General features: G+C 39.9%; 1 protein-coding gene across 1 annotated transcript in view; it reads right to left on the minus strand.

Moving 5' to 3' along the window:
• The window catches only part of SCMH1 (Scm polycomb group protein homolog 1), a 139,096-nt gene that overhangs the window by 42,348 nt on the left and 69,529 nt on the right, over nucleotides 1-27,219 (minus strand). The window lies entirely within an intron of this gene.

A 27,219-nucleotide genomic window follows, 5' to 3' on the forward strand; every position in this document is an offset into this window, starting at 1 on the left:
GTTTTTGAGCAGTTACTAGGGGTTATGCAGTATTGTAAATTCTGGGGATAGAACAGTGAACAAAACAGACATGATTTACACTATTACGGAGCTTACCTCCTAGTGGGGATGGCAAAAAAGAAACACAAATATAATATAAGGTCAGGTGATGGCATGTGTTAATGATCAAAACCAATGCAAGGAAAGAAGGTAGAACTGTAAGGAAGTCTTCTTTGAAAAGGTGATATTTATCCAGAGCTCACAAATGAAGTAAAGGCAGGACCTTATGAAAATGTAAGGAAAGAACCTTAAAAGCAGAGATAAAATAAGTGCAGATTCTGTGACGGGAAAACACTGGTGTGGTTGAGGAATGAAAAGAAGGTCAGTATAGCTGGGATTTAGTAAGCAAAGGGGAGAACGGGAGTTAGGCTAGAAATGGAGAAGCAGTAAGACTGTAAAGGACTTCATAGACTGAAAATGAATGGAAACCTCTAGAGAGTTGACACAAGAATGACAAGATGTACTGAAAAGGACTTTTCTGCTCTGTGAGGACTGCTAGACCAGACTAGTTAATAAGGGGACCAGTGAATAAGTCAGTGGCCAAGCAGAAGACAACAATTTTTACACTTCTAGGTAGGATGTGACAGATTATGTTGGTGCAGTGTTGACAATACACAACCAAACAAAATTAGATAACTATTTTCATGAGGATTAGATGTTTTCTTTCCTGAGTACATTTTCCAGTGAACTCAGGAACATACTCAGCCCATAAAGAGATGCTGTCTTTGGGGAAAGTGAAGGCTGCTGTGATAGATGGGAACTAGAGGTGGGCCCTGTACAAAGAGGACATTTGCTGAATTTTGGGCCCAAACATTAGAGCTACTTGGCTGAGCTGAGAGCTCTAAAAGGCAGAATGAATTTCTCATAATCTTGAAGTTTTAGGAGATTAAAGGCCTGATAGTAGATGGCTTATGTTAAACCCATGTTCCTATCTTCAAGATGTATATCATATTTTGAAACTGTAAGGGGTTAGAGGTGAAAAGAACTAAACACCAAATCTTTCAAGGGCAGGGAAATCTCCTGCAGTGTCTGAGGACTAAAGAGACAGAGTCCCGTTAAGTTCTCAGTCAGGATCCCCAAAGGATCCATATAAAAGAAACAGAAGTGAACTTCAAAAGAATCCAGACCAGGTCTAGCTCAATCTATAATTAGATAGAGGTTATCAGGCCCTTATCCTATTAGCTTACAAGAAAGATAGGAGCTATCAACTGAAATCTCAAGGTTCTTTATGTTAAATGTTCAGCACAACAAATAAAATCAGGCAAAATTATGTGATCAATGATCAAGAGAAAATAAAGGCAATAGATGGAGACTCACATATCAACCAAATAATAGAGTAAATATGTAGATTTTAAAATAAGTGCAATTAATTCTTAAAGAAAGTAGAGAGAACTGAAAAAAATGTAAAGAAAAATATCAACAGGAAATTTAAATTTACAAAATAAATCACATGGACATCTAAAAAATAAAAATTACAATATTAGAAATAATGACACACTGGATGAGGTTAAGGGCAAATAAGATCTAGCAGAAAAAAAGATTGCAGCTGATAGAAACCATCCGAAATAAAGCATAGTGAGAAAATACGGAAAAGCATATTAGAAACATGTAGTCATATCAATAGATCCAAAATACAATTTTCTCAAAGCCAATTAAATGTCAACCCTTGTAGTTTAGAAACTGAGCAATAAAAAGCAGTGAAAAATACAAATAAATAATACCAAGGCATCATTGTCATACTGCTGAAAATAGGAAAAAATGTAAATGAAATGAAAGAGATGAAAGACAAAGGTATATTTTTAAAAGCAGTCAAAGAAGAAATAGGTACTACCCTCACAGGAGCAAAAATAAGACTGAAGGTTGAGTTTTAAACAAGATTACATAAGCCAGAAATAACAGAATAACATCCTTAAAGGGATAAAAGAAATAAACTGAGTTCTACACCAGTGGGGGCAAAAAAAAAAAAAAAAGATTCCTTCAGAAATGAAGGTGAAATGACATTTCCAGGCAAATCAAAGCTGAGAGAATTTGTCACCAGCAGACCTGTTTCCAGCAGGAAATAAAGAGGAAATTCCTCAGTCCAAAGTAAGTAATCCCAGATGGAAGCACGGAACTGCAGGAAGGAAAGAAGAGCACAAGAGAGAGTAAATGTATAAGTAGATACAAAATAACATTATTTACAACATCAACAAAATAATGACTTGTACATGTTATTAAATGTTATTAAATATGCACAGAGGATGGAAGTAGGGAGTAAATAGTCAAACTTTAGTAAGATTTTTCCATTATTTGGGAAACAAAATATTCAGTGTAGATTTAGGATGCTATTTGCATACAGCAATTAATTACAGAATTATGAGCATATTATTGGAAAGCTAGGAGAGAAATTCAATAATAAAACACACATAAGGGGGTAAGTGTTAGTCTAGTGATTAAGATGCCTGCATTTCATAAGAATGTCAGGTCTGATGTCCAGTTCTGGCTCTTGACTCCAGCTTTATGCAAGTGTAGATATTGGGAGGCAGAAATTATGGCTCAAGTGACTGGGTTTCTGATAGCCACATGGGAGAACTGGACTGAACTCCCAGCTCCAGTGTTAGCCTGGGCCAGTCCCAATTATTGCAGGCATGTGAGATATAAAACAGGGATGGGAGCTTTGCTCTCTGTCATTAAAACAAGTAAATGAAAATGAAAAACAAAGCAAAAAAAGTACATTTGATTAATAGTAAAAAAACGCAATAAAGGAGAAATAGAGATGCAAAGAGCTTAAACAGAAAGTAAAGCAAAATGTGAAAGAGCAGACTGAAACCCAAATATTTAGCTATTTTAAGATTCTTACATTTTTAAAAAAGACTTTATTATTTGAAAAGCAGAATTAAGAGAGGTTGAGAGATACAAAGAGAGAGAAAGATAAGATCTTCCATCTACTGGTGGACTCCTTAGATGGCCACAACAGCTAAGGCTGAGCCAGGCTGAGTCCAGGAGCTTGAACTCCAATCAGCTCTCCTGCAGGTGTGGCGAGGCATGAGAATTTGGGCTACCTTTTGTTGCCTTCCCAGGCCATCAGCAGGGAGCTGAATCAGAAATGGAGCAGCTAACACTTGAACTGGTGCTCTAATAAGATGCTGGCACTATAGGTGGTGGCTTATTTAGCTGGTCATAATGTCAGCCCCAATGATTAAAATAAATATGGATGCATTTAGTAAAACAATATGAACAAATAGACTAGTCTAAAAAAACTCCAATTATATTTACTTAGAGGAGATCATCACTGAACTATAAGGACACAGAAGATAAAAATAAACAGCTGAAAATATATATATATATGCTGCAAATAGTAATGAAAAGAAAATTTGTGTGACTTTATCAATATCAAAGTAGTTTCAAAGGGAGGAAGTTTAACTATATTATACAGCAAATTTCATTAAGATAAAATCATCAATTCAAAAGGAAGATAAAATAACTTTAAATGTTATAAACTTAATAAGACAAAAGTTACAAAATATTAGTTTAAAGAAGCCAAAGGAGAGACAGATAAGTTTACAATTATTGGTTGGTAATTTTAACATATACCTTTCAGTAATTTATAGATCAAGAAGATGAAAACCATCAAGAAATACAGGAAAGATCTAAGTAACACAATTAGCAGAAATAACTAGTGAGCCAACCTAATGGATACATATAGAGCATTATACTCAATGAATTTAAAATACACATTTTTTTTCTTTAAGATTTATTTATTTTACTTGAAAGTCAGTTATAGAGCAAGAGTGGAAAACAGAAGGATCTTCCATGCACTGGTTCACACCTCAAAGGGCCACAGCAGCCAGAGCTAGGCTGGTCTTAAGCTGGGAGCCAGGAGCTTCTTGTGGTTCTCCTACATGGGTGCAGGGTTCAAAGGCTTGCACCATCCTTCACTGCTTTCCCAGGTCATTAGCAGCAAGCAGGACTGGAAATGGAGCAGCTGGGATTGTAACTAGCACCAATATGGGATGGTGGTGCCATAGCTAGAAGACTAGCTTGCTATGTCACATGCTGGCCCCCAAATACACATTCTTTAAAGTTACATTCTTATGTAATATGCTGAGTGAGAAAAAGATTTTTTTTTTAAACAGGAAGAAAAATAGAAATTTACAATGCCATGAAATAACATGCTACTATGTATGACAGTCTCCATTACATAGTTACTATATATTCCCTTAAATGAAAAGCCACAAAACAAAATCACTGACAGGAAGAAAAAAGAAACAAATAACTCCATAAAGTTAAATAACATGCTACTGAATCACTAATCTGTTACTGAAAAAATGAAAAAGAAAATTAAGAACCTTCTTGAATAAAATGATGCTACCGTATGATCTATGAGTCATTGAAGAATTTAATCAGAAGAAAGAGATGAAACTAAAAAAAAAAAATCAAAATCCATGAGGTATTTCCATCTATTTTTGTTGGTAGGATATGTCTCCTGTAGGAAACAAATAGATTTTTTTAAACCAGTATACTAATCTATGACATTTGATTGATGAGTTTAAATTATTTACATTCAGAGGTAACATGAATGGGTGGTAATTGGGTCCTGTCATTTTAGCAATGGGTTGTTCATTCAGTATTTTGTTGTTATCTGGATGTTCTTCACATTTGCCTTTGGTTTTGGTGGGTGCTATTCCTCTTCTCTGTCATTTGTAGGGCAGGTTTGGAAGAAGCGTATTCTTTGAACTTTACTGTGGAAGAATTTTATTTCATTTTCAAAGACAAAAGAAAGATTTATTGGGTATGTTATCCTAGGCCGACAATTTTTTGCTTTTAGAATCTAGAATATGTCGCTCCATTCTCTTCTGGCCTGTAGAGATTCCTGTGAGAGGTCTCCTGTGAGTTGAACTGGCATTCCTTTATATGTCAGTTGGTTTTAATCACGTGCACATTTAAGGATACTTTCCTTATGTTCGCTTGAAGAGAGCTCGATGATCATGTGTCATGGTGAAGATCACTTTTGGTCAACCATTTTTTGGAGTTCTGTGCCACTCCTGGATGTTGTTTCCCAATTCTTTCTCCAGATTAGGGAAATTTTCTCTTATTATTTCACTGACTATACCTTTAATCAGTTTCTCTTTCTGCACCTTCTGGGACTCCCAATACTCTTATATTTGGCCTCTTAATAGTGTCTTTCAATTCTAGAATACTTTTTTTTAGCTAGACACAGCTCTGCCTCCAGCTTTTTGTTTGTTTCTCCCTGGTGACAGGAAATATGTTCCAATTCTGAGATTCTTTTATCTGTTTGCTTCATTCTATTTTGGAGACTCTCCACTGTACATTTAATTTGCTGCACTGTATTCTTCATTTCTGATAGATCAGCTTTCATTTGATTCATTTCCAGTGTGACATGTTCCTTAAATTCCTTTGATGCATGCTTTACATGCTTCTTGTTGTTGATCAGAAGCTTTATAACACGTGTTTTGAATTCGGTATCGCTCATTTTCTCGATGTCATCCTCAGTGAACTCTGAGTTTGGCAAAGGGTTTTGCTCCTTTGCAGGGGAGTCTTCAGTAATATTCATTGTGCCTTTGTATCTTCTTTTGCTCTTGGTCATTGTACTTCTGGTTTGCAGAATCTTCTCCTTGGGGCAGGTTTCTAAGCTGTGTTACCTACAGGTCTACAGTTCGATTTTACTTATTGTAGTTGGTACACGGCTCTGTTTGCAGCCAGTTGTGCCACTTCCTCCAGTGAGTTCCAGGTCTGGGTTCCTATGTTAGATTTCTATCATGGTCTCCGTAGTCCCAACTCCTGGCTCACTACTCTTCACGTCCTGTGATACCATGCCAAGGCTGCACCATTTTCTCTACAACCTTTCTCCCACCTCTGGTTGGAGTAGGTCCCAGGATTAAGGAAGATACCAGGAGTTTTATATGGTTAGGTTGTTGTTGATGGTATACTTCTAGAAACCTGTTGGGTGTTAGGTCTGAGGGACACACAGACCTATTTTGATCCATATGATGTCAAGTTCGGTTTTATTTTCCATTTGGGACTAGTGCAATGCAATGAGCTCCGTGAGTTCACTCCCAATGCAGCGCATGCACAGCTCACTGTCGTCCCTGCCGTCTTAAAGCCTTTTCCACATTGTAGTGCCTGGTGTGCCACTTAAGAGTTCTTAATCTGCTGGCTGTAAGGTCATGGGGCTACCTGGACCTATCTTGGCTGGAACTTGGGCTGCCATGTTGTTGCAGTTCACTGAGCCAGAAATGAGTTCACTCTTAGCTCAGTGTATGTGCAGTCCTGGCCCCATAGCCTTTGCCTCCTTAAACAAAGTGGCACCCAATTCAGGTCTAGGGGTAGCCTGGGTTGTAAAATCCACCCTGTTGCTACACTGCCAGTCTGGGACCAACTGCTTTGTCTCTGCTCCTGGTCAAATCAAACACACCAGCAGGATGTGGGTTCTTTGGGTTCACCTCTGGAGCTCCCGGTCGTCTGTTCCCACATGTTTGCTGGTGGAGTTCCAGCTGCAGCTGCAATTCAGATGGCCACTCACTAAATGCTGCTGGGGTATGGGTCACTGCAACACTGCAACATTGTGTCCATTGCTTTCCTGTGTCTGTCAGTCTCCAGATACCCCTTTGCTATTGTTCTGTCCTCTCCTGTTTCCTGGAATGTGCCCTCTCTGCTTCAAACTAATGTTTCCCTGTCTATTTAAAAGTGTCTTTACCCTATTCCACCAGTTTGATTCTCTGAGAACCTCCTCTTTTAAGGCTTGGGTATTTCTGTTTTTAAAAAGGTTCAAAGTTCTAATTTTTAATATGATGATATAACCCACATTAATAAAAGATTTTGAGGTCTTGAAGGATGTAAAAAATTTTTTTGAGACAAAAAGATTGGAGAGGCATTGATTCATAATTATAATCACGGCCTTGCTGTTTTCTTTTTCCAAATACTTACTAATAAATAAATCCAACTTTCATTAAACTCAACACTCTGTCTACACTACATCTAAGCCAGAGGAACTGCACAAGCCAAATGATCTCTCTTTAAACTATTATGAATTCTAAGACTTTCCTGTTTCTCAAGTAATAGACCATGAAACCTAAGGTAATCATCTAATCTAGGTGAGGTATTTGATTCATTAATTCCTGCCATCACATGATAAGGTACTGAGTTCTTACTTATACCCAATATATGTTTGCAGAAGAAAAAAGAAAAGCACAGACCAGGGCATAACATCATAACATGGCTCTTTTCTTTTCTTTTTCTTGCCTCGTCTTGCCTTGCAAACCTGTCTTTCTTTCTTCCTTCCCTCCTTCCTTCCTTTCTTTCTTCCTCTCTCTCTTTTTTGTTCTCTTTTTCAAGATTTCTTTATTTGAGAGAGGAAGAGAGGGAGGAAGAGAGAGAGTGCTAATCTTCTATATACCAATTCATTATTCAAATGGCTGCTATACTCAGGCTGGCCCACACTGAAGTCAGGAGGAAGTTACTCCATTTTGATACTCCATACAAGTGGCTAGAAGCCAAGGACTTTGAGCATCCTTCATTCCCTTCTCAGGCACAATAGAGAGAAAATAGATTGGAAGTGGAACGTCCAGAATTGGAATTGGAATTCTGGTATGTGCCCCAGGTATTACAAGCAGTAGTTTAAATAAGTGTAACATCAAACCCTTGGCTCTTGCAATGCCAATTTTTTTTGACCTTCCCTTTAAGGCCAGACATAAAAGTCAGGATAATTTGCAAACAAGATTTCCTCTCTAAAAAAAATCTAGATAGAAGAAACCAAGCAGTTAGTTTTTTATGTGAATAATTAACACCAAGATCAGGCTTCATGCTAATTTAACAGCTTTTTTAAAAAGTGGACTTTTTAAGCTATACTGAAGTAGTTCAGGACGTGAAAACTTCTGCTTATCAGGATTCCCTGAGCTACCATACCACATTTTAATTATCCTAGTTAGAAAAAACATCAGAGTGGTATTAGGGGGCCAGGGATCTAATTTTATTTGTGTCCCATATGATATAACCTTAAGCATGTCATTCAACCACAATATTTTATTTTTTTCAAATATAATATTAAAAAAAAAGTATTTTACTTGAAAGTCAATTACAGAGAGAGCAGGAGATAGATATCCATCTCCTTGTTGACTGCCCAAATGGCTGCAACAGCTGTAACTGAGCTATCTGAAGCCAGGGGCCAGGAGGTTCTTCTGGGTCTCCCATGTGGGTACAAGGGCCCAATGACTTGAATCATCTTCCACTGCTTCCCAGGCCATAAGCAGGGATCTGGATCAGAAGTGGAGCAGCTGAGAGTTGAATTGGCACTCATATGGGATGCTGGCAACTCAGGAAAAGGCTTAGTTACTGTGCCACAATGCTGGACCCATATATAGATAATTTAGTAATGTAAACATATATTTCTATTTTTGTTGGAAAGTCAGATATACAGAGAGCAGGAGAGACAGAGAGGAAGATCTTCTGTCTGATGGTTCATTCCCCAAGCCACCACAATGGTTGGAGCTGAGCCAATCTGAAGCCAGGAGCCAGGAGTTTCTTCTAGGCCTCCCAAGTGGGTGCATGGTTGCAAGACTTTGGGCTGGCCTGGACTGCCTTCCCAGGCCACAAGCAGGGATCTGGATGGGAAGCAGGGCTAGTGAGATTAGAACTGGCGCCCATATGGGATCTGGTGTGTGCAATGTGAGCACTTTAGCTGCTAAACTACCATGCTGATCCCATAATTTAGTAATTTAACGACTGCTGTATTTCTGAGAATGCTGAAAGGCAACAATATTGTTCAACATATTGATACTGCAGAAGTTGACAGAATTAGACACTTAACAATACAACAATACTTGGATAAAGCTGGACATTTATCATCTCCTTTGCCAAATGAGGAAACTGAATGTTAAGAATGAAAGTGGCAGACTAAGCCAGGATTCTGTCTTTGGTGTACTTGCTGCACACCCTATCATTTAACCTAGAAAGAAGGCATTGGTACTTCTGGTTTGGCAGGAGCCCAGGAAGTGGCAACTGACGTTCTTACTAAATGTGTATGTTCATGAATTTGACATTAATCGAAAATTTGGTAAATATTCAAAGTTGGCCACATGTTTAAGGTGACCAAAACTCAAAATGATTTTTCTTGTCCTATAGGAGGATAACCTGAGAAGACTAAACACAGACCTTCCATACAATGAATCAATTCAATGGATGTGGAAGGTACAAAGTGAACCTGGTATACCTTGATCAGAAGGTAATGAGGGCACCAGAGAACATGGAACCATGTAAAAAACACACAGGGATCAGCTTCAAGGGGCTTCCACTTGGCAAAAATTGGGACAATTTGAGCACCAAAGCAAGTTACCAACACAAATATCAAACTATAACTCACCAAATAAAGTAACAACCCATGAGTCCATACTGATGTAACTTGATGAACAAATAAATAGGGGATAAGGGAAAGCTTTTGCCTATAGTAGAATCCCAATTAATAATCACGTAAAGAAGAGAACAGCAGGGCATAATTAGCAATAACTGATACAGGCAAGACTTAAAAATGGATAAAACCACTAGATGAAAAGTTGATGAGGACAGCACATTGGCTCAACTGGTTAATCCTCCACCTCCAAGTGTGGCATACCATATGGGCATCAATTTATGTTGCAACTGCTTCACTTCCCATCCAGCTTCCTGCTTGCGTCCCAAGAAAGCAGTAGAGGATGGCTCAAATCCTTGGAACTCTACACCCACATGGAAGACCTGGAGGAAGATCCTGGATCCTGGCTTCGGATCAGTTCAGCTTTGGCCATCACATCAATTTGGGGAGTGGACCACCAGATGGAAGATGTTTCTTTCTGTCTCCTCTCTGTAAATTAGTGTTTCCAACAAAGAATAAAAAAAAAAAATCTTTAAAAAATAAAGGTTTTCATAAACCAGGCATTTATAGCCTCAATGTACTTACATGTGACAGAAATCAGTGACAAATGGAAAAAAAGTAACTCTAGTGTGAAGACCTGGAACACAGAGCATGAATCAGTTATTACCACAGTACAAGACAGATACCATGTGCTTCCAAATGTGAGGCTTTTTGAGAAGAACATCATAAACAGAACCTGAATTAATCCTGAGGTAGTAGAATGAGAGTCAACCTCTGATATCACTTGACAAATATTTATAAAAATACATCAAAGACAAGCAAGATGAAGAATCGTACCGGATTAAAGGATACTAAAGAGAGATGACAATGAAGTTTGGTTACATTACACCCTTAATTACCTCTGCTATCCAGGAATGCTGAGTAGGTAGTTAAATAGAAGAGTTAGGAGTTTCAAAGACCAGGAAGGAATACAGGTATAATGCTGGTAGCTTTAGCATACAACACTACATAAAATCACTTAAGGAGAGGCAGTGTGTAGAACAGAATAGAAAGCACTTAAGACTAAATCTTAGAGCACTGCAACAACCAAAACTTGGGAAGTGAAGACCTCAGCCAAAGGATACAGAGGAAGTTGAATCAGTGACACAGGAACCGAATAACTGGAGAACATAACCCGACAGAAGCCACAAGGTAATCTCAAGGAAAGAGTAATCAATCATGCTGAAAGTGACAGACTGAGCAGGATGAGGGCAGAGGGAAGTTAAGGTGTTCTTGGCAATAGCAGCTCTGCTAGAAGAGGGATACTGGAGAAGGACAGAAATAGACACAATGACTGCAGGACTTTTTTTTTAAATTAAAGTGTTATGTGTAGTTGGCAGGATTTAGAGATAGGTAGGTAGGTAGGTAGGTAGATAGATAGCTAGATAGATAGATAGACAGACAGATAAGTAAAGAGAGAGAGAGAGAGAGACATAAATCCCCAAAGATATCCACAACTAATCTATGGAATTCGCAAATATATTGCATCAGGTGGCAAGAGGGATTTTGCTGACATAATTAAGGTTAAAACTTAACCACCAGATTTCAAGTAATGTGTACAGCAGCAATAGGAAATTCATACACTGAGAACAAGGTGTATTATTCGATGGAAGGAAGACATAATGTCAAGGAAGTGTATTGGACGATGAGAGTTGCTAGAGAATGTTAATGTGCTGATGAGCAGTTTCAGAATGGAGAATTCAGCGAATGGTATGGAGGAGAGAGGGGCAGGGAAAGATATAATCAAGCCAACAAGTGTTGTGGGGAGATAGGCCTCTGAGAGGAGCAGCATGACAGCTGCCACAACTTTATATTTACCTTTGGTTTTGGTAGAGGTGCTATTCCTTTTCTTTGTCAAGAGAACATTGTTAAGTATTGTTTGTAGCCAGGTTTGGAAAAGGTGTTTCTGAACTTTTTCTTACTGTGGAAAAAAATTATTTCATTTTCAAAGACAAGGGAAAGCTTTGCTAGCTATGCTATTTTGGGCTGACAATTTTTCCTTTTAGAATCTGGAATATGTCATTCCATTCTCTTTTGCCCTGTAGCCTCCTCTGATAAATCAGCTGCATTACTGGGGTTCCTCTATTCATCAATTGGTTTATTTCATGTGCACATTTAAGGATCTTTTCCTTTCAGCTGAACAGCGCTTGACTGTCATGTGTCATGGTGAAGATCGCTTTTGGTCAATCCTAACGGGAGTTCTATGCCCTTCCCGGATGTGGTTTCCAAATTCTTTCTCCAGATTAGGGAAGTTTTTATTATTTCACTGAATACACCTTTAATCCCAGCATGTTGGGCCTTTAAATCGTATCCTTTAATTCTTGGATACTTTTTTTTTAGCTTGGCCCAGCTGTGCTTCCAGCTTTTTGATTGTTTTCCCATTGTGGCAAGAAATAACTTCCAATTCTGAGATTCTTTCTTTTGCCTCACTTTTTTCTATTGTTGAGGCTTTCCACTGAATTTTAAATCTGTTCCATGCATCCTTCATTTCTAATAATTTGGCTTGATTTCGTTCCAGTGTTGTTATTTTCTGTGTGACACATTTCTCAAATTCCTGCATGTGCCTGTTGTTTTTTATAAGAAGCTTTGTAACAAGTTTTTAAAGTTCTTTAACCCCCATTTTCTTGATGCATTCTTCAGTGAACTCTGATATTCAAAAGGCTTTTGCTCCTTTGCAGGGGAATCTTCAGTAATAATCATTGTGCCTCTGTCTCTTATTTGATCTTGATTAATGCACGTCTGTTAGCAGATTCTTCTTCTTAGGGCAGGTTTCTAAGCTGTGTCACCCATAGGTCTACAGATCGATTTTACGATGGTGTTTAGTACCCAGTTTTTCTTTTGAGCCTCTCCCTCCAGCGGGTTTCAGGCCTAGGCTCTTGCGTAAGGCTTTGACCACAATCCCCATAGCTTCAGCTCCTGGCTTACCACTCCACCTCTGTGATCCCATGTTGTGGCTGCACTGCTGCATGTACAACTTTTCTCCCACTTCAGTTTGAGCAGTTCCCAGGATTATGGAGACAACATGTACCCTAAATAATTGGATTGTTGGTGACCTTGCCAAAACCTGCCGACCATTAGATCTGAGGGCCACTTGGACTTGTTTTGGGTGGGATCTGTAGGATGCCAAACTAGGTATTATTCTCCCTGTGGAACCAGTGCAATACACCGTTCTGGACGTGAATTTGCTCCCAGTTTAGCACAAGTGAAGCTCACTGTTGTTCCTCCAGCCCCGCAGCCTTTGTCACACTGTACAAAATGGCACCTGACATGGCACTGTTGGGGTTCTGGAGTTGCTGGTCATTAGGTCTGGAAGCTATTTAGGGTGGAACCTGTAGGATTCCATGTCAGTACTGTTTTCCCTGTGGGACTGGTGCAATGTACTGAGCAGGAAACAAGTTCACTCCCAGCTTAGCACATGTTCAGCTTGCTGTTGTCCTTCAGGTCTTACAGCCTTTGCCTCACTACACAAAATGGTGCCCAATATGGTGCTGGTGGGCATCTGGATTGTGAAATCCACCCTATTCCTTCACTGCCTAGCTGCTAGGGGTCTGCTGCTCTGTCTCTGCTACTGGTCAGATCAAACAAATCAGCAGGATGGGCAGTTCTTTGCCTGGATTTACCTCCTGAGCTCCCAGTGAATTTCTCTTTCCACCTTGTTGCTGGTGGAGTGCAGATTCCCACTCGTTGACTGCCACTGGGTATCTGGTCACTGCAACACCACTCCATTGTCTCTGCTGTTTCACTGTGTCCGTTGGTGTCCAGGTGCCCCTCTGCCATGGAGCTGCGTTCTCCTATTTTCTGAAGTCTGCCCTCTCTGCTTCACCCTGGCTAATGATTCTTAATCTGTTTAAATGTGTCTTTACTCTATTTCTCCATCTTGATTCTCTACTGCTTATATTTTTTTAACCATCCAGTTATGTTTCTAAATTTAGCGTTATTTGCACGATTACCTCAATTCCCTAATAGTATTTAGACTACATATTACACGAACATATCTTTCTGTCTTGTGGAAATTGGAGGGAAGACATTCAATCCCTAATTAATACTTTCAGTATAGAAGTATTGTTTACCAACTAGCATGTATTTTCTTAGTGCTATTCCAAACCTCTAACTAATAAAGCATTTTCTGGGGAACATCATTTGAACTTCTTCTGTATAGCTCATTTATTTCTTAAAATTTGACATTAGCGATTGATGGTTCTCATCTCTGACTGACCCTTGAGCTGTAGGCCTTTCTGATCTTTGCTTTATGAACTACGCTCACTCTATTATTTGGTTTTAGTGATCAGTACAGGACTCTCAGGATTTGATTTTGGCTTGCATTTTGCTTTCAGTCATACTAATTCCTTGTGTATGTTGAGTTCCCAAAGGGCTCTTATGCTCAGAGTTACATGGTATATATCCAAGTAACCTAACAATCACCAAGCAAATATTCACTAAAATGTATCACATTGGGGACAAGAGTTAGAGTCCTGCCACTCACATGAGACCCACCTGAATGCAGTTCTAGGCTCTTGGCTTTGGTCTCTATTTCTCTCTGTAACTCTGCCTTGCAAATATGTAAATAAATAAATCCTCCTTCTAAAAAGTCATGTAAAAAGGAAATGAAAACAGGAATTACAGAATTAAAAAAAAAAACAGTGAAAACTGGGGCCCGGTGGCGTGGTCTAAAGTCCTCGCCTTGAATGCGCCAGGATCCCATATGGGTGCCAGTTCTAATCCCAGCAGCTCCACTTCCCATCCAGCTCCCTGCTTGTGGCCTGGGAAAGCAGTCGAGGACGGCCCAAAGCTTTGGGACCCTGCACCCGTGTGGGATATCCAGAAGAAGTTCCTGGATCCTGGCTTCAGATCGGCATAGCACCAGCTGTTGCGCTCACTTGGGGAGTGAATCATAGGACGGAAGATCTTCCTCTCTGTCTCTCCTCCTCTATGTACATCTGACTTTCCAATAAATAAATAAATAAATCTTTAAAAAAAAAACAGTGAAAACTGTATATCAACCTATAAGATACCTTTAAATTAGTAACCAAAGAAAAATTCATAACCTTAAGATTAAACGAATTGAAAGAGAATAATGGAATTAAATAAGTAAAATTATATAATAATGAATATGTATGAATTATAGTTTCAACTCAGAAATAGTAGGAAAAAAGAAATGAAATAAAGCATAAGAAAACAAAGGGGATCCAGCATTCTGATACAGCATCCCAGATGAGTAATGGTCCATGCCTCAGCTGTGGTGCTTTGGATCCAGTTCCCTGTTAATTGCCCTGGAAAACAGTGGAGGATTTTTCTAGTGCTTTGGTTTCAAAAACCTATGTGGGAAACTACTATTAAGCTCTTGGCTCCTGGTTTTGGTCTAGCTTAGTCCTAACTGTTGCAGCCATCTGGGAGAGTGAATTAGCCAGATAGAAGATTTATTTGTTTTTCCCTCCTGAACTCTTTCAAATAAGTAAGTCAGTCTTTAAAAAAAATGGCAAAAATCATAAAAAATAAAATAATTTAATAGAAAGTAGGAAAATACTAGGTCCATTTACTAAATGAAAACTTAGGATCCTTGAAAAAACCCCAACACAGCCCAATAATCATTTAAATTAATCAGCAATAAAAAGAAAAAACATAAGTATTAAAACAGGAAATTACAAGAGGCAAAAATGCTAAGTCAAAGACAAACAAAAATCCTAAGAGAACCATTTTATACTTTTAAATGTCAAGATCTAGAAGAGTAGATAATATCTCTGGGGGGAAAAATGGTTACTGAAATTGACCATTAAAAAAGTAGGCAGAAAGCTTAAAGAGAACAACTTTGACAGAAAAAGTAGTGTAAAGTTTATCAACGAGCTACTTCCATAAAAAGTAGCAGACCTTGGGCCCAGCACAATAGTGTAGCAGTTAAAGTCCTCATCTTGAACACTCCAGGATCCCACATGGGCGCCAGTTCTAATCCCGGCAGCCCCACTTCCCATTCAGTTCCCTGCCTGTGGACTGGGAATGCAGTTGAGACGAACCAAAGCTCTGGGACCCTAAACCCATGTGGGAGACCTGAAAGTGGTTCCTGGCTTCGGATTGGTACAGCACTGGCTGATGCAGTCTCTTAGGGAATGAATCATCAGACGGAAGATCTTCCTCTCTGTATATCCTCCTTTCCAATAAAAATAAATCTTTAAAAAAAAAAAAGTAGCAGGCCTATGTAGATTCACAGGGAATTTGAGCTCATATAGACCAAATCTAATGCAAAATGTACATAACATTATCAAGAAACTGCCCCACAAAGAACAGTTCCCCACCCCCGCCAACAAAAAAAAAAAAAAAAGAAAAACCTCACAGGAGAATTTTATCAAGATCTCAGAGACCAATCTCAATACTAACCACATTGTTTCAGAGCATAGAAAATGAAGGGAAACGTTTAAGCGGGTTTTTTTTATGAAGCCAAAATAACACTGATATCTATATCTGAAAAAGCATAAGAGAAAATTACAAAGATGAATACTGTTGGCAAAATTCTAAATATTGGATTCCCAAGTGAAATTAAGAAAACATTATACATGATTGGATAAATTGACAAGATCAGAACATAGATAAATAACATTGCAAAAATGTTGAAAAAGTACATGGAACAGAAGAAATGATAGACAAACCAGGGGGAAATACTGGTAGCTGGTGAAACTGGGTAAAGGAATTTTTTTATTTTGAATTTTTGAATTTTGTGGCATAATTTCGTGTAGACTTGGATTGCCTCCCAAACTCCCACCTCCTGACAAGGAGTTTTTATTTTGAATTTTATGGTACATTTATGTAGGGTCTGGGATCCCCTCCCCCCAAATTCCCATCTCCTGACTGATTTTCTCCCATATTGTTACAATAGTACAGTCCTTCATAACAAGTTATTTCAGTCTGTTACTTAAGTGTGCCCTGATATTGCCGGCACAAACAATCCCAGATAGTCCAGCCTCCCATTGTCTAGATATGTCCAACAGTTTTATTGGGAATCCATCTTTGATTTGGAAGTGGGGATGCATATTGCATTATATCTTCACAGCTGGATATAGCAGTCCCTATTACTCAGTCACTATACATTCCCTTAAATGAGAAGCAATGAAATAAGGTCAACAACAGACATAAAGCTAAAAGAAAAGCAAAACAAAACAAAAAATACAGCACCATCGATTTGAAAACACATGCCACTGAATACTCAGAACATGGGTGATGAAAACACAAAAGACTGATTTGCATGATGGTTTCCTTATATTAGAAAGAACATAAGATATTTGTCCTTTTGGGACTGACTTATTTCACTGAGCATAATGATCTCCAGTTGCGACCATTCTGGTTGCAAATGATATGATCTCATTCTTTTTAATGGCTGAGAAATATTCCATAGAATAGATGTACCACAGTTTCTTTAATCACTTCTTTTTGGATGGGCATCTGGATTGTTTCCATGTCTTTGCCATTGGAGATCATGCTGCTGTAAATATAGGATTACAGCTTCTTTTCTCATATGAAGTTTTTAAAATTTCCTTTGAGTATATTCCTAGGAGTGGGATAGCTGGGATATATGGCAGGTTTATTTGTAATTCTCTAAGCACTCTCCCTATTGACTTCCATAGAGGTTGTAGTAGCCTACACTCCCACTAACAGTGAATGGGGGTACCTTTCTCCCCACATCCACACCAGCAGATGTTGCTTATACAGTTCTGAATGTAGGCCAATCTCACTGGAGTTTGGTGGAACCTCAATGTGATTTTTGTTTGTATCTTCCTGATAGATAGGGAGCCTGGGCATCTTTTCTTATGTCTGTTAGCCATTTGAATCTCTTCTTTTGAAAAATGTCCGTTCATTTCCATTGCACATTTTCTCACAGCTTTTTAAAACTGTCCCTGGGTTTCTGAAGCTCTTTGTAAATCCTACATATTATTCCCCTATTACCTGTGTAGTGTGCAAAAATTTTCTTCCATTCTGTTGGTTGCCCTTTTACTTCGCTAATTGTTTCCTTTGCTGTATAGAAGCTTTTTAGTTTGATGCAGTCTCATTTGTTCATTTTGGCTTTGACTGCCTGTGCTTTTGGCATCTTTCTCTCATCCAAGTACTAACCAGGCCTGACCCTGCTTAGCTTCTGAGATCAGACAAGATCAGGGGTGTTCAGGGTGGTATGGCCGTAGACACTTTAGGTGTCTTTTCTAAGAAGTCTTTCCCTGTTCCTATTTATTGGAGAGTGCTTCCTATGTTTTCCTCTAATAATTTGATAGTTTCTGGGTGTGGATTTAGGTCCTTGAACCACTTAGAGCTGATTTTATTTCTGGATAATGTGATAGGTGCAGGTCTGGCTCTTAATTCTGCAGGCTGCTATCCAGTTGTCCCAACAGCATTTGTTGAAGAGACTAGGCTTTTTGCCTGGATTATTTTCAGTTTTCTTATTAAAGATTAGCTGGCTATACATGTGTGGGCTCACTTCTGGGGTTTATATTCTGTTTCATTGATCTTCTCTGTTTCTGTACCGGTACCAGGTTGTTTTGAGGGCCACCGCTTTGTAATATATCTTGAGGTCTGGAATTGTGATTCCTCCAGCTTGATTCTTATTCTTCAGGAAAGCGTTAGCTGTTCATGGTCTCTTGTGTTTCCAGATGAGCTTTTGTATCTTATTTTCTGTTTCTTAGAAGAATGTTGTTGGGATTTTCTTGGGATTGCAATTTATCTGTATATTACTTTCAGCAATATGGACATTTTGATGATGTTGATTCTGCCAATCCAGGCACATGGTAAGTTTCTCCATTTTTCAAAGTCTTCTTTTATTTCTATTTAAAAACATTTTGTAGTTTTCATCATAGAGGTCTTTTACATCTTTGATTAGGTTATTGCCAAGGTTGTTAAGATTCTGCTCTGCTATTTTAAAGGGGACTGTACTTACAATTTCTTTCTCAGCCATGGCATTATTTGTGTAGATTAGAGCCACTGATTTGTGGTCATTAATTTTGTATCCTGCTACCCTGCCAACGTCTCTTATGAGTTCCAACATTTTTTTTTTTTTTTTTTTTTTTTTTTTTTTTTTTTTATTGTTGCTTACATTGTATTATGTAGTACAGTTTTATAGGCGCTGGGGATTCCCCCCACCCCTCCCATAACCCTCCCCCCATGGTGGATTCCTCCACCTTGTTGCATAACCATAGTTCAAGTTCAGTTGAGATTCATTGCTTGCAAACACATGCCTAGCATAAAGTTCAGCGTCTTATTGTCCAGATAAGTTCAGTGGCCTCTTGGGGAGACCTTCTATGGTCTGAAGATAGGTCTAACAGAGTAGAGATCCGGTCAGTTAAAAGCCCCAACAAGGCCTCAGTGTCAATATACAACATTATGGAATTAATTGACATAGTAATGGGTAGACAATATGTTAAAAATAATGCAAGTTCCATTCTTCGAAACATCTGGGTTGAGACAGTATCAATGACAGGTTCAGAAAATAACCAACAACCAAACAAAAAATTACAGGTTAAATCAAGGCAAACATGTGGTATCTAATCTTTTGGGATTCACTCATTTCCCTTAGCATTATAGTTTCCAGTTGTGCCCATTTAGCCACAAAGAACTGCATTTTGTTTTTTTTAATAGCTGAGTAGTATTCCATGGAGTAGATGAACCAAAGCTTTCTTATCCAATCTTCTGCTGATGGGCATTTCGGTTGCTTCCATGTTTTTGCAATTACTGATTGTGCTGCAATGAACATAGGGATGCATGTTGGTTTGTCGTAAAACAGGTGTTTTGGATATATTCCTAGGAGTGCTATTGCTGGGTCATATGGTATGCAGATTTTGAGTTGTTTGAGTGTTCTCCAGACTGATTTCCATAAAGGCTGTACCAATTTGCAGCTCCACCAGCAGTGGAGTAGGGTTCCCTTTTCCCCGCATCCTCGCCAGCAAGCGTCGTTGGTGTTCTTGTTTATGTGGGCCAATCTTACTGGTGTTAGGTGGTACCTCATCGATGTTTTAATTTGGATTTCCCTTATTGCTAGGGAGCTGGAACATTTTTTCATATGTTTGTTTGCCATTTGGACTTGTTCCTTTGTGAAATGTTTGCCCATTTCCCGTGCCCATTTCTTGAGTGGTTTGTTTGTTTTGGTTTTTTGGTTGTTTTGAAGTTCTTTGTATATCCTGGAAATTAGCCCCCTATCGCCTATATCGTGTGCAAAGATCTTCTCCCAATCTGTGGGTTGCTTTTTTACTTTGTTGATTGTTTCCCTTGCTGTACAGAAGCTTCTTAGTTTGATGAGGTCCCATTTGTTTATTCTGTTCTCAACTGCTATTGCTTTTGGTGTCCTTCTTAGAAAGTCGGAACCTACTCCTAGGTCTTGCAGGGTATTTCCTACATTTTCCTGCAAGAGTTTGAAGGTTTCTGGATGTAGGTTTAGGTCTTTTATCCATGTAGATTGGATCTTAGTGTATGGTGATAGATGTGGGTCTATCTTTTTGTTTCTACAGGCTATCAGCCAGTTGTCCCAACAACATTTACTAAAGAGGCCTTCCCACTTGCTTGAGTTGTCATTGGTCTTTTTGTCAAAGATTAATTGGCTGTATTTGTGTGGGTTCCCTTTTGGTGCTTCTATTCTATTCCATTGATCTTCCTTTCTGTCTTTGTGCCAGTACCAGGCTGTTTTGATAACCACTGCTCTATAGTATGTCCAGAGGTCCGGGATTGTGATTCCCCCTGCTAACTTCTTATTTTTCAGGATGGTTCTAGCTATTCGTGGTTTTTTGTGTTTCCAGATGAACTCTTGAATCATTGTATCCAGTTCCGTGAAGAATGTTTTGGGCAATTTGATTGGAATTGCGTTGAAAATGTATATTGCTTGTGGTAGTATAGACATTTTAATGATATTGATTTTGCCTATCCAGGAGCACGGGATGTTATTCCATCTTTTGAGGTTTTGTTCAATTTCCTTTTTAAATAGTTTGTAGTTTTCTTCGAATAGGTCTCCTACGCTTTTGGTTAAATTTATTCCCAAATACTTCATACTTCTCTCTGCTATTTTGAATGGTATCCTGTTGGTTAGATCTTCTTCCATCTTGGTGTTATTTGCGTACACTATGGCTGTTGATTTTCGTTCGTTAATTTTGTACCCCGCCACTCTGCCAAACTCTCGTATAAGTTCTAGCAGTTTCTGTATTGAGTCTCCTGGTTTTTCTATGTACAGGATTATGTCATCTGCATATAGTGAAAGCTTGACTTCTTCGTTTCCTATACGTATGCCTTTGATTTCTTTTTCTTGTCTTATGGCCTCTGCAAGTACCTCTAGGACTATGTTGAATAGCAGTGGTGATAGCGGGCACCCTTGTCTTGTTCCAGATCGCAGTGGGAAGGGTTCTAGCTTTTCTCCATTCAGTATGATACTGGCATTGGGTTTTTCATAAATTGCTTTGATTATGTTGTGGATTTTCCCATCTATGCCTACTTTGGCTAGAGTTTTTAGCATGAAGAGGTGTTGGATTTTGTCGAAAGCTTTTTCTGCATCTATTGAAACTATTATGTGGTTCTTGTTTTGCAGTTTTTGGATGTGGTTTATAACATTTATGGATTTCCGAATGTTGAACCATCCCTGCATTCCAGGGATGAATCCTACTTGATCCGGATGAATGATCTGTCTGATGATTTTTTGAATTCTATTGGCTAGGATTTTGTTGAGAATTTTAGCATCAATGTTCATCAGAGAAATAGGTCTGTAGTTTTCCTTCTCTGATGGTTCTCTGTCCGGTTTTGGGATTAAGGTGATGTTAGCTTCATAGAATGAGTTTGGGAGGGTTGCTTCCTCCTCTATTGTTTTGAAGAGCTTGTAGAGGATTGGGGTTAGTTCTGTTCGGAATGTTTTGTAGAATTCTGTAGTGAAGCCGTCTGGGCCTGGGCTTTTTTTCGTTGGGAGATCTTTGATGACTGTTTCAATCTCTGCCTCGGTTATGGGTTTATTTAATTCTGCAGTTGCCTCCGGACTGAGTTTTGGTAAGTGGTGGGAGTCCAAGAACTTTTCTATTTCTTGGTGGTCCTCAAATTTGTGGGAGTACAGTTCTTTGTAGTAATTTCTAATTATTTTCTTAATGATTGCAGTGTCTGTTGTTATGTTGCCTTTTTCATCTTTAATGCTATTGATTCTCACTTTCTCTTGTTTTTTTTTGGTCAATCGGGCCAGTGGAGTGTCTATTTTGTTTATTTTCTCAAAAAACCAACTTTTTGATTTGTTGATTTTATGTATAGTTTTTTTGATTTCTATTTGGTTTATCTCCTCCCTTGTTTTGATGATTTCTTGTTTCCTATTGTGTGTGGGACTCTTCTGCTGCTGTTTTTCCAGATCCTGGAGGTGTGAGGTTAGTTCCTGTATTTGGCGTCTTTCTTGGGCCTTGACATGGGCTCCGATTGCGATGAATCTACCTCGTAGCACTGCTTTGGCGGTGTCCCACAAGTTTTGGAATGTTGTATCAGAGTTTTCATTGGTTTCCATAAATTTTTTGATCTCATCTTTAATTTCTTCTCTGACCCATTGTTCGTTTAATAGCATGTTGTTCAATTTCCAAGAGTGCCTATACTTCCTGGGGAGTTTTGAGTTGTTGATTTCCAGTTTCATCCCATGGTGGTCTGAGAGGGTACATGGTATGATACTAATGTTTTGGAAGTTGTTTAGATTCGCTTTATGTCCTATCATGTGGTCGATTCTGGAGAAGGTGCCATGCACCGCTGAGAAGAAGGTATAGTCTGTGGACTTAGGATAAAAAGTTCTATATATGTCTACTAAGTCCAGTTGTTCTATTGTTTGTGTGAGCTCTGTTGTTTCTTTGTTGAGTTTTTGTTTCGTAGACCGGTCCATTGTTGTTAGAGGTGTGTTGAGATCGCCTACAAGAATTGTGCGGGTGTCTATGTCTTCCCTTAAGTCTGTAAGTAATTGCTTTACGTAAGTAGGTGCATTAAGATTCGGTGCATAAACATTAATGATGGTGATTGCTTCTTGATGGATCATTCCTTTCACCAGTATAAAATGGCCTTCCCTGTCTCTTTTGATGTTGGTTAGAATGAAATCTATCTCGTCTGAAATTAGGATAGCTACCCCAGCTTTTTTTTCTCGTCTATTGGCGTGAAATATCTTTTTCCATCCCTTCACTTTCAGTTTCTTTGCATCCTTTCTGGTTAGATGCGTTTCTTGTAGGCAACAGATGGTTGGGTCTTGTTTGATGATCCATTCTATTAATCTCTGTCTTTTGATTGGTGAATTTAGACCATTTGTGTTGAGAGTTAAAATTGAGAGGTTGCAATTTTGCCCTGCCATGTGATTGTGTTGTGTGTGTGTTGTTGCCTATGTAATTGTCTTGTTGGTGCGGCCTTTAGTTTGGAGACCTTCTTATTTGCCAACTTTGTTTGTGATTTGCCTCCTTTTTGTCCGGGACTAGCGCATTTCTAAGGAGACTTTGCAGAGCTGGTTTTGTGTAGACATATTCTTCTAGTTTTTCTTTGCTATTGAAGTATCTGATTTCGTTCTCATATACAAATGAGATCTTTGCTGGGTAGATTATTTTTGGTTGACAGTTGTTTTGTTTCAGGACTTGGAAGATCTTTGTCCATTCTCTCCTTGCTTGTAGTGTCTCTTCGGAGAAGTCAGCAGTGATTCTGATGGGTTTTCCCCTGTATGTGATCTTTTCTCTACTTCGTACTTGTCTCAGGATTCCTTCTTTGTCTTCATTGGAGTAGAACTTGAGCACCGTGTGTCTGGGTGAAGATCTCTTTGGATCATGTCTGTTGGGAGTTCTCTGTCCATCCTGTATGCGGGGTGGATTCGTGTTCCAAGTGTTTTGGAAGTTTTCCTGTATAATTTCATCGAGCACTGCTTGCATCCCAGATTCTCTTTCTACTCCCTCGGGGAGGCCGATGATCCGAATATTCAATTTTCTAAGGTAATCCTTCATCTCTTGCATCATTTTATTAGTTTTGCTGAGGTTTGTCTCCAGCTGTTTAATTCGCTGGGCACTTTCATTTTGTGTGTCTTCTGTTTCAGAGATCCTTTCCTCTGCCGCATTTATTCTGTTGATGAGGCTTTCAATCTTATTATCTTGGGCATCCAGTTTGGTTTTGATTTGTTGTATTTCGGTGATTATGCGGTTCTGGAAGTCTTCCAGCTTTGTGTCCACGTCTCTGAGAGATTTTAGCATTATTTTCATCAATTCCTTTGTTGGTAACACTTCCATGTCTTCATCTCGTATCGTCGATATTGATAATGGCTTTTGGCCCTTGTTTGGTGGGGTGCTGGCTCTTTCATCTGGAGCACAACTCTTTCTGGTGGTTTTTCCCATTGCGTTGGTGTATTCTGGTGAGGCAAATGGACCCGTGTGTTGAGGGGCTGTCAGGTGCTTTCCTGTAGAGATTGGAGCCTGTAGGCGTGGTGTTGCCGGGCGTGGTAATTTTCAAGGCACCGTTGGTGCGTTCTCAGGGCCCGGGGCTGTAGAGCACCACCTTGGGGGCCCAGTGGATTCCAGGCACACTCTGGGCACCTCTTCTACAGGTGTGACACCCCAGGGCGTGGCGGGATGGAGGCGCTCTCTGGGTGTGCTCCCTTCACGGGAATCCGCAGTGCGTAGAAGGTTTTATGTGCTTTCTCCCTGCGTTCTCCGTGTCAGGGACTGCAGGGTTTTTCAGAGCCCACCTGGTGCGTCTCCCACACACGGGACTGTGGGTGAGGCACTTTGCAGGCGTGGCTCTTGTGCAGTGAATCCACCACTCGTGGTGTGTGGGTGTTCAGAGCCCCTGCTCCCGTGTGGCTCCCCCACTCAGGCCCTTAGCGGAGGAGTGGCCCAGGCGCCCTGTTATAATGACTTCACGGCGGCAGGTTCGCACCGTGTCAGTTTGTTGCAGGAGTTCCCCTGACACCTGACACCTGCGCTACGGAGGTGCTGCTGCTGCAGGCGGGGCGCCCAGCCCGCTCGGTGCGGCAGAGTCCTGGTGGTTTCAAGCACTCACCAGGCAGGATGTGGGGGACTCCAGACCCTCGCCAGCTACCTCTGCGCACCGAGCCGCACTGGTCCCCTCAGCGCAGGGACATCCGATGCGCCTTCCCGGGGCCCCCTCAGCCACCAACACAACACCACTGTGCCTAGTTCCACACAGACCCAACAGTTTCGGCCGTCTGCTCCGCGTTCTGAGGCTGGGGCCTCAGCGGGGGGCAAGAAATGCGGAGGCTGCCACGTCAACCCCCAGCTCACCAAACGTCCGGCCGCTGCAGTCTGCCTCCACCGCTGCCGAAGGCCTCCCGCCGGTGACGATCCCCCTGATCTCCCCGCCTCCGAGCTGGCCGCGTCTCCCGTCCGGCCGTTTTCAAAAGTGACTCAGCAGGTCTGGAGTGGGATGTCGGTTTCTCTGCCTTTGCCCTGCTCCGTTCTCGTTGTTCTTCCGAGTTGTGTGGATCTTTTTGGCTCCACACTGTCCCAGGGAGCTTCACGGACCTCTCCCTGCAGTTCCCTGCTGTTCCTCTTTGCTGCTTCTGTAGCTTTCTATCCCTCTCTCACTAGACTCTCCCTCACAGCCCTCCTCCTACGTCGGCCATCTTCGCTCCCCTCCAACAGTTTCTTGACTGAATCTTTTGGTTCTCCTACATAGAGAATCATGTCATCTACAAATAGAGGTAATTTCAGTACTGTATTTCTAATTTGTATTCCTTTAGTTCCTTTTTCTTGCCTAATAGCTCTGGGAAGGACTTCCAACACTATATTGAAGAGTAGCGGTAATAGTGGACACTCCTGTCCAGTTCCAGATTTTAGTGGAAAGGCTTCTAATCTTTCCCCATTTAGTATGATGCTGGCATTTGATCTTTCATAAATTACTTTGTGATGTAAAATGTTCCTTTATGCCTATCTTGCTTAGGGTTTTCAGCATGAAGTGGTGTTGGGTTTTATTAAATGCCTTCTCTGCATCTATTGATATGATCATATAGTTTTCATTTTTCAATTTGCTGATGTGGTGTACTACATTCATTGACTTGTGAATGTTGAACCATCCCTGCATGCATGGGATGAAACCCATCTGGTCCGGGTGAACGATCTGCCTGATGTGCTGTTGAATCCTGTTAGCTAGTATTTTGTTGAGGATCTTTGCATTTATGTTCATCAAGGATATCGGGCTGCAATTCTTTTTCTGTTTGTTTCTCTATCTAGCTTTGGCATTAAGGTGATATTGGCTTCACAGTTTGGAAGGATTGCCTCCCTTTGTTTTGTTTGGAAAAGCTTGTGGGGGATTAGAGTAAGTTCCTCTTGAAATATTTGGTAGATTTCAGCAGAGAAGCCATCTGGTCCAGGACTTTTCTTGGTTGGGAGGACTTTAATTACCAATGCTATCTCATTCCGTGTTATAGGTCTATTTAGATTGATGCTTGGTTCAGTTTTGGTGGATTGTACGTGTCCAAAAATCTATCCATTTCTTCTGGGTCTTCTGATTTGTTTGCTTGTAATAGTTCCTAATAGTTCTCTGTATGTCCACGGGATCTGTTGATATATTTCCTTTCTTGTCTCTGATGCTATTGATGTGTATCTTCTCCCTCCTTTTTTTTTTTTTGATTAGTTGGGCTAGTGGGGAGTCTATTTTTCTAAAAGAACCAGCTCTTTGATTCATTGGTCTTATGCATAGTTCTTTTGTTCTCTGGTTTATTTCATTTCTTATTTTAATTATTTCTTTTTTCCTACTAATCTTGGGATTGTTTTGCTATTGCTTTTCTAGTTCCTTCAACCATAAGGCTAGCTCATTTACTTGGTGTTTTTTTAGTTTCTTAACATAAGCATTGATTGAGATGAACTTTCCTCTTAAAACTGCCTTGAATGTGTCCCATAGGTTTTGATAAGTTGTGTTTATGTCTTCATTTGTTTCAAGCAATTTTTTAAAGACTTATTTATTTATTGGAAAGTCAGATATATAGAGAGGAGACACAGAGAGGAAGATCTTCCATCCGATGATTCATTCCCCAAGTGAGCGCAACAGCCGATGCTATGCCGATCCGAAGCCAGGATCCAGGAACTTCTGGATATCCTGCACAGGTGCAGGTCCCAAAGCCTAGAGCCATCCTCAACTGCTTTCCCAGGCCACAGGCAGGGAGCTGGATGGGAAGTGGAGCAGCCGGGATTAGAACCGGCGTCCATATGGGATCCCGGGGCATCAAGGCGAGGGACTTTAGCCGCTAGGCCATGCCACCGGACCCTGAAGCAATGTTTTAATTTCTCCTTTTCTTTCCTCTCTAACCCACTGTTCATTTAGTAACATGTTATTCAGTCTCCATATGTTTGCAAGTCTTCCTCAGTGATTTGACTACTTGGTCTCAAGCTTTACTGCATGATGGCCTGAGAAAAATGCATGGTATGCTTTTTATTTTTTTGATAAGGCTTGTTTTGTGGCCTATAACATGGTCAATTCTGAAGAAGGTTCCATGTACTGATGAAAAAAATGTGTATTCTCTGTAGAATGAAAGGTTTGATGTCAACTAAGTCCATTTGCTCTAGTGTTTGGGCGAGTTCTGTTGCTTCTTTGCTGAGTGGAAGTTGATCTTGTTGATCTGCCCATTGATGTTAATGAGGTATTATAATTCCCCAGTATTAGTGTATTAGAGTCTATTTCTCCCTTTAAATCCATTAATATTTGCTTTATGTAGTTAGATGCCTTGGCATTTCGTGCATATACACTTAATATGGTGATCTTTTCTTGCTCAATGGATCCTTTGTTCATTGTGGTGTCCTTCTTCATCTTCTTCAATGTTTTTCACATCAAAGACTGTATCATCTGATATATGGCTACAC

Source organism: Ochotona curzoniae, unplaced genomic scaffold, assembly GCF_017591425.1.
Source record: "Ochotona curzoniae isolate NIBS_2020 unplaced genomic scaffold, NIBS_Ocur_1.0 contig_2404, whole genome shotgun sequence".
Taxonomy (NCBI): Eukaryota; Metazoa; Chordata; class Mammalia; order Lagomorpha; family Ochotonidae; genus Ochotona; species Ochotona curzoniae.